The sequence below is a fragment of the Gorilla gorilla genome, chromosome 5 (genome assembly GCF_029281585.2).
Source record: "Gorilla gorilla gorilla isolate KB3781 chromosome 5, NHGRI_mGorGor1-v2.1_pri, whole genome shotgun sequence".
NCBI lineage: Eukaryota > Metazoa > Chordata > Mammalia > Primates > Hominidae > Gorilla > Gorilla gorilla.
This window is the reverse complement of record NC_073229.2, coordinates 84,654,233-84,659,474: the sequence shown is the minus strand read 5'-3', so window position 1 is coordinate 84,659,474 and position 5,242 is coordinate 84,654,233. Positions and strand designations below refer to the sequence as shown.

At 44.0% G+C, this 5,242-nt stretch overlaps 1 pseudogene; it reads left to right on the top strand.

The window, feature by feature from the left end:
• Nucleotides 1-2,508: 2,508 nt before the first annotated feature.
• On the top strand, nt 2,509-4,999 carry LOC101151806 (DENN domain-containing protein 1C-like; annotated as a pseudogene).
• Nucleotides 5,000-5,242: the final 243 nt, after the last annotated feature.

Genomic DNA, 5,242 nt, shown 5'->3' with positions numbered 1-5,242 from the left:
TGCAACATTGACAGAAACCACATTTAGAAGATAGAGCATGAATATGTTTGTGCGGAGCCCTTGACTGTATTTAATCTTACATTAAGCCAGGAGGATGTCTACTGTTATCTAGCGAGATGGCCTGCTGATTAAATGTCCTGGAGTTGCACTTTATCCATCTTTTGGTAGGACCTCTGCTATATTCCTACCTTTGTCCTTCCCACTTTCCTAGAATCCTGAAGAAGTTTACAGCTTATAAGGAAATATTCTTGCCTGTCTGTTAACAGTGCATCTGCCCAGTAGACTGGAAGCCCAGGACTCCTGCCCCTGCCAAGCAAGTTTTCTCATTTGCCAAGCTGGAAGTTAAGGCTCTCTTTAGTGATATCAATACAAATGTTTCTGTCATTATTTACTTGTTTCATGGACTTGATTCAACTAACATCTATTTATTACCCTTTATATGCCAGGCCATCTTCACGATACTGAATATTAAAAGATAAACAAAATGAGGGCTATTTTTGCAATAAATTTGAAGTCTATATCAAAATCATGTGGAAATATATTAACAGAGAATTAAGTCTAGGTTAAGAACAAGAAAATCCTAAAAACTAATTTAGTATATTGGGAGGCTGAAATGGGAAGATCACTTGAGGCCGGGAGCTCAAGACCAATCAGTCTGGGCAACATAGCCAGACTGTATCTCTACAAAAAATAAATAAAAAAAAAATAGCTGGGTGTGATGGCATACACCTGTAGTCCCAGTTACTCAGGAGGCTGAGGTGAGAGGATTCCTTGAGCTCAGGAATTTAAGGCTGCAGTGAGCTATGATTGTGCCACTGTACTCCAGCCTGGGTGACAGGGAGAGATTCCATCACTAAAAAATAAAAAATGATGGCCGGGTGCAGTGGCTCACACCTATAATCCCAGCACTTTGGGAGGCCGAGGTGGGTGGATCATCTGAGGTCAGGAGTTCGAGATCAGCCTGCCCAACATGGTGAAACCCCATCTCTACTAAAAATACAAGAAATTAGCCAGGCATGGTGGCAGGCACCTGTAATCCCAGCTACTCAGGAGGCTGAGGCAGGAGAATCGCTTGAACCCGGGAGGCGGAGGTTGCAGTGAGCCAAGATCATGCCACTGCACTCCAGCCTGGGCGACAGGAGCGAAACTCCGTCTCAAAAAAAAAAAAAAATTAGTACTGTTGTGTGTTGCTAAATGATGCAGATATATTCTGAGAAATGTGTCATTAAGTGATTTCATTGTATGAAAATCATAGAGTGTATTTACACAAACTTAGATGCTATAGCTTACTATACACCTAAGCTATAAGGTATAGCCTATTGCTCCGAGGCTACAAACCTGTATAGCACATTACTGTACTGAATACTGTAGGCAATGGTAAGACAATGATAAGTATCTGTGTATCCAAACATAGAAGAGGTACAGTAAAAATATGGCGTAAAAGATTAAAAAAAATGAGGCCACGTGTGATAACTCATGTTTGTAATCCCATCACTTTGGGAGTCCGAGGCAGAAGGACCACTGGAGCCTAGGAGTTTGAGACCAGCCTAGGCAGGATAGGGAGACCCTGTCTCTACAAAAATTTTTTGAAAACTAGCCACGTGTCATGGCATGTACTTGTGATCTCATCTACTTGGGAGGCTGAAGTCTGAGGATTGCTTGAGCCCAGAAGGTTCAAGGCTGCAGTGACTTTAGCCTGGGTAACAGGAGCAAAACCCTATATCAAAAGAAAAAATATATATATTTTAAAAAGTGGTACTATGAATGGAGCTTGCAAAACTGCAAGTGTTTCTGAGTAAGTCAGTGAGTGAGTGGTGAGTGAATGTGAAAGTCTAAGATACTGCTATACACTACTGTAGATTTTATACACATTGCACATTTAGGCTATACTAAATTTATTTAAAAAATAGTATTCTTCCTTTAATAATAGATTAACCTTAGCTTACTATAATTTTTTTACTTTATCAACTTTATAATTTTTTCAATTATTTTACTCTTTTGTAATAATGCTTAGCTTAAAACACACATTGTACAGCCAAACAAAAATATTTTCTTTCTTTATATCCTTATTCTAAAAGCATTTTTTCTATTTTTACATGTATTTTTTACTTTTAAGGCATTTTTGTTAAAAACTAAGACATAAGTACACACATTACCCTAAGCCTACACAGGGTCAGATTCATCAATGTCATTGTCTTCCTCCTCCACGTTTTTTCCCATTTCAAGATCTTCAGGGGCAATAACACACATAGAGCTGTTTGTCATCTCCTGTGATAATAATGCCTTCTGGAATACCTCCTGAAGGACCTGCCTGAATCTGTTTTACAGTTAACTTTCTTTTTTTTTAGTAAATAGGAGTATACTCTAAAATAATTAAAAATATAGTATAGTAAATATATAAATAAATAACATTTATTATCATCAAGTTTTATGTACTGTACATAATTGTACATACTATACTTTTATATGACTGGCAGTAGGTTTGTTCACACCAGTATCCCTACAAACATGCGAGTAATGTGTTGCCTTGCAACATTATGACAGCTATGATATCACTAGGCAATAAAATTTTTTCAGCTTCATTATAATCTTTTTTTTCTTTTTTTCTTCAGACACAGTTTTACATTGTTGCCCAGGCTGGAGTGCAGTGGCATGATCTTGGCTCATTGCAACCTCTGCCTCCCAGGTTAAAGTGATTCTTGTGCCTCAGCTTCCCGAGTAGCTGGGATTATAGGTGTAATTACAGGTGTAATTACAGGCGTGCCACCACGTCCAGCTGATTTTTGCATTTTTAGTAGAGATGGGGTTTCACCATGTTGGCCAGGTTGGTCTCAAAAACTTCTGACCTCAAGTGATCCAGCCTCCTTGGCCTCCCAAAGTGCTGGGATTACAGGTGTGAGCCACCACACCTGGCCCATAATCTTTTTTTTTTTTTCTATTAACAAGTCTTCCCACTTTTATTTTCCATTCATCATGCTCCTTTTTGTCAAAATCATAGCCTGTTTCTTTAAAATTGACAACCAAGATTCACTGGCAAGCATCCTTTGTCCTTGGACCATATAATCCCAGCTTTTGCCCTTATGTGTTTTTTTTTTTTTTTTCTCCCAAGCCGACAAGTTTCCTGGAGCCAACTTTTGCAGCTCAAAATTGTTCACGTAATTTTATACTTTATGGCTTTGAGCCATGAACACTTGTACAACGTTGTTTTGCCACTTTTTATTTGGCGATTATTTCCTCCTGGAATACTCCCTTTGTATTAGCCAAAGGAGTGAAAGTTTATATTGATTTCTTAGATGGTGCATGGGGGGTTGTGAACATATTTAAGACACAGAGATGGACAGATAGCAAGATGGAGCTGTCTTATGAGATAAGAGGATTGAGCTCTGAAATGCCCAGGGTCCAATCAGCCTCAGGTGTAATTCTCCCGTTGTGCTTTTATAGGCCAAGAGTAGCTTGAGGGGGATGCAGAGCCTGCTAATCTATAAGGTAAGACCAGCCAAAGGCTAATATCTGGGGGGTGTGGGAGGGGCTCCCAGCTCAGGCATTCTCTTCCTTGGATGGGGATTCTGGCCTCCAGAGGAGGTGCTCCTTGAGGGTCTAGCCCTCACCAGCCACTCAGATCACCTGCAGCAGCACCTGCCTATCACTCAGCACTTTGAACAGGTGAGAACACCCCTTCCCCCATACACATGCTTGGGGTTATCACTGAATCCTCCACCCACCCCAGTCCCCATCCAGACATCTTGCCTCTCTCCTCACTTACCCTAATATTTGGCACCCACTTCACACTCACCCTCTTGCAACAAGCCTCAGCCCCCTGATTCTGCAGCTCCCAAGGTCCTGTCTTTCCCACCCTTTGCAGAACCAGCCCCTCCACCCCAGCAAGAGACTCCAGCTGGAAGAGGAACCTTCTAAGCCCCCAAGGGAGGGGTAAAGCTAAAGGGGAGTACCAATATTGAAAGCAGGAGGCCACAACTGATGCGGAGAAGGGTACCCAAACTCCAGAGCAGCCTGACTAGGGCTGGGGCTCTCAGGCAAATACTTGAGGCTGCCCATCCTCATCCAGAACACCTCCTCTGAGCCCTAAGGATGAGGGCAGCCTATGGCAAAAGAAGCTATAGGCAGCAGCATCTTGAGGTCTAGAGAACAACTGGATTTGTTGAGTGAGATTCTGGACAGTCTGAGTGTTGGAGCCAAGAGTGCAGGCAGCCTGAGACCAGGCCAGAATTTAAAGTGCTGTCACAGAGGGGACCTAGACAGCTGATTCATCCTGGTGGAAACCCTGCCTCCTCCCCAAGTTTTACCCTAATGGTCCATCCAACTTGCCAACCCCTTTGCCATCTAAAGGCCAGCAACTTGCCTGTCTCTCCACCCTGCCCAGCCCAACATACCAGGAAGAGCAAGATAGCAACCAGACAATGAGAAACTGCCAGAGCTTCAGCCCCTGTCCCTGCCTGCAGACCTGCTGTCTCTGCAAAATGCCTCATCTGTGGATGCTACAAGCTTCTCAAGGAATCTCAAGTCCTAGCTGTCCTAGAGGCTAACAAAGAAGTCATCTCTCCATTTCAGTCCTCAACAGCTCCTGCAGACCCAAGTAGCGGAGGGGACCCCGAACACTCTCCTCTCACAGAGTCCCTAATCCTTTATCTCTCCCCTCCCTACAAGGCAGCCAAAGATTCTAGAGCCCAGGAGAGCCCCAGTTCCAGGCTCTCCACAGTGCCCACCCAGCCCAGCCCTCCAGAAAGCCCCCAAATTCCAGCCCCCACAAAGTCCAACTTTGATATTGTCCAGATAGTCCAGCCTCTTGATCCTTCCCCAGACCCTAGTTCTCCAGAGAACCCCAGAGCCCAGCCTCGCAAAGTCCTGCTAGCAGAGCACACTCACCTCCAGTCACTGGAAGAATTGGGAGGCCTGAATTCCGTCACCCACCAGCAACCAGCAAGAGCCCCAGGCCAGGAGCCAGCCCAGAGTGGCTGATGTTAAGTGCTTTGACGGTTAAGGATCAAGGGTTGGGAGGAGACTCCTGTCCTTCAATAAAGCCACAAGAGCCAGAAGCTGGTTTTTCCTGGTGAATTTCTCTAAGGCCCTCTCTCTGGAGGGGAACAAAACCTACCCACCTCTCACCCTCCAAGGGCAGCCTCTTTAATTGGATCCTAGAAGGGAGTTCCAGGAAGCCCCCCAATACACTAGGATCCTTACAACCTTACAGTTCCTCTGCATTTGTGTCTTCCGTCTTGGCTAA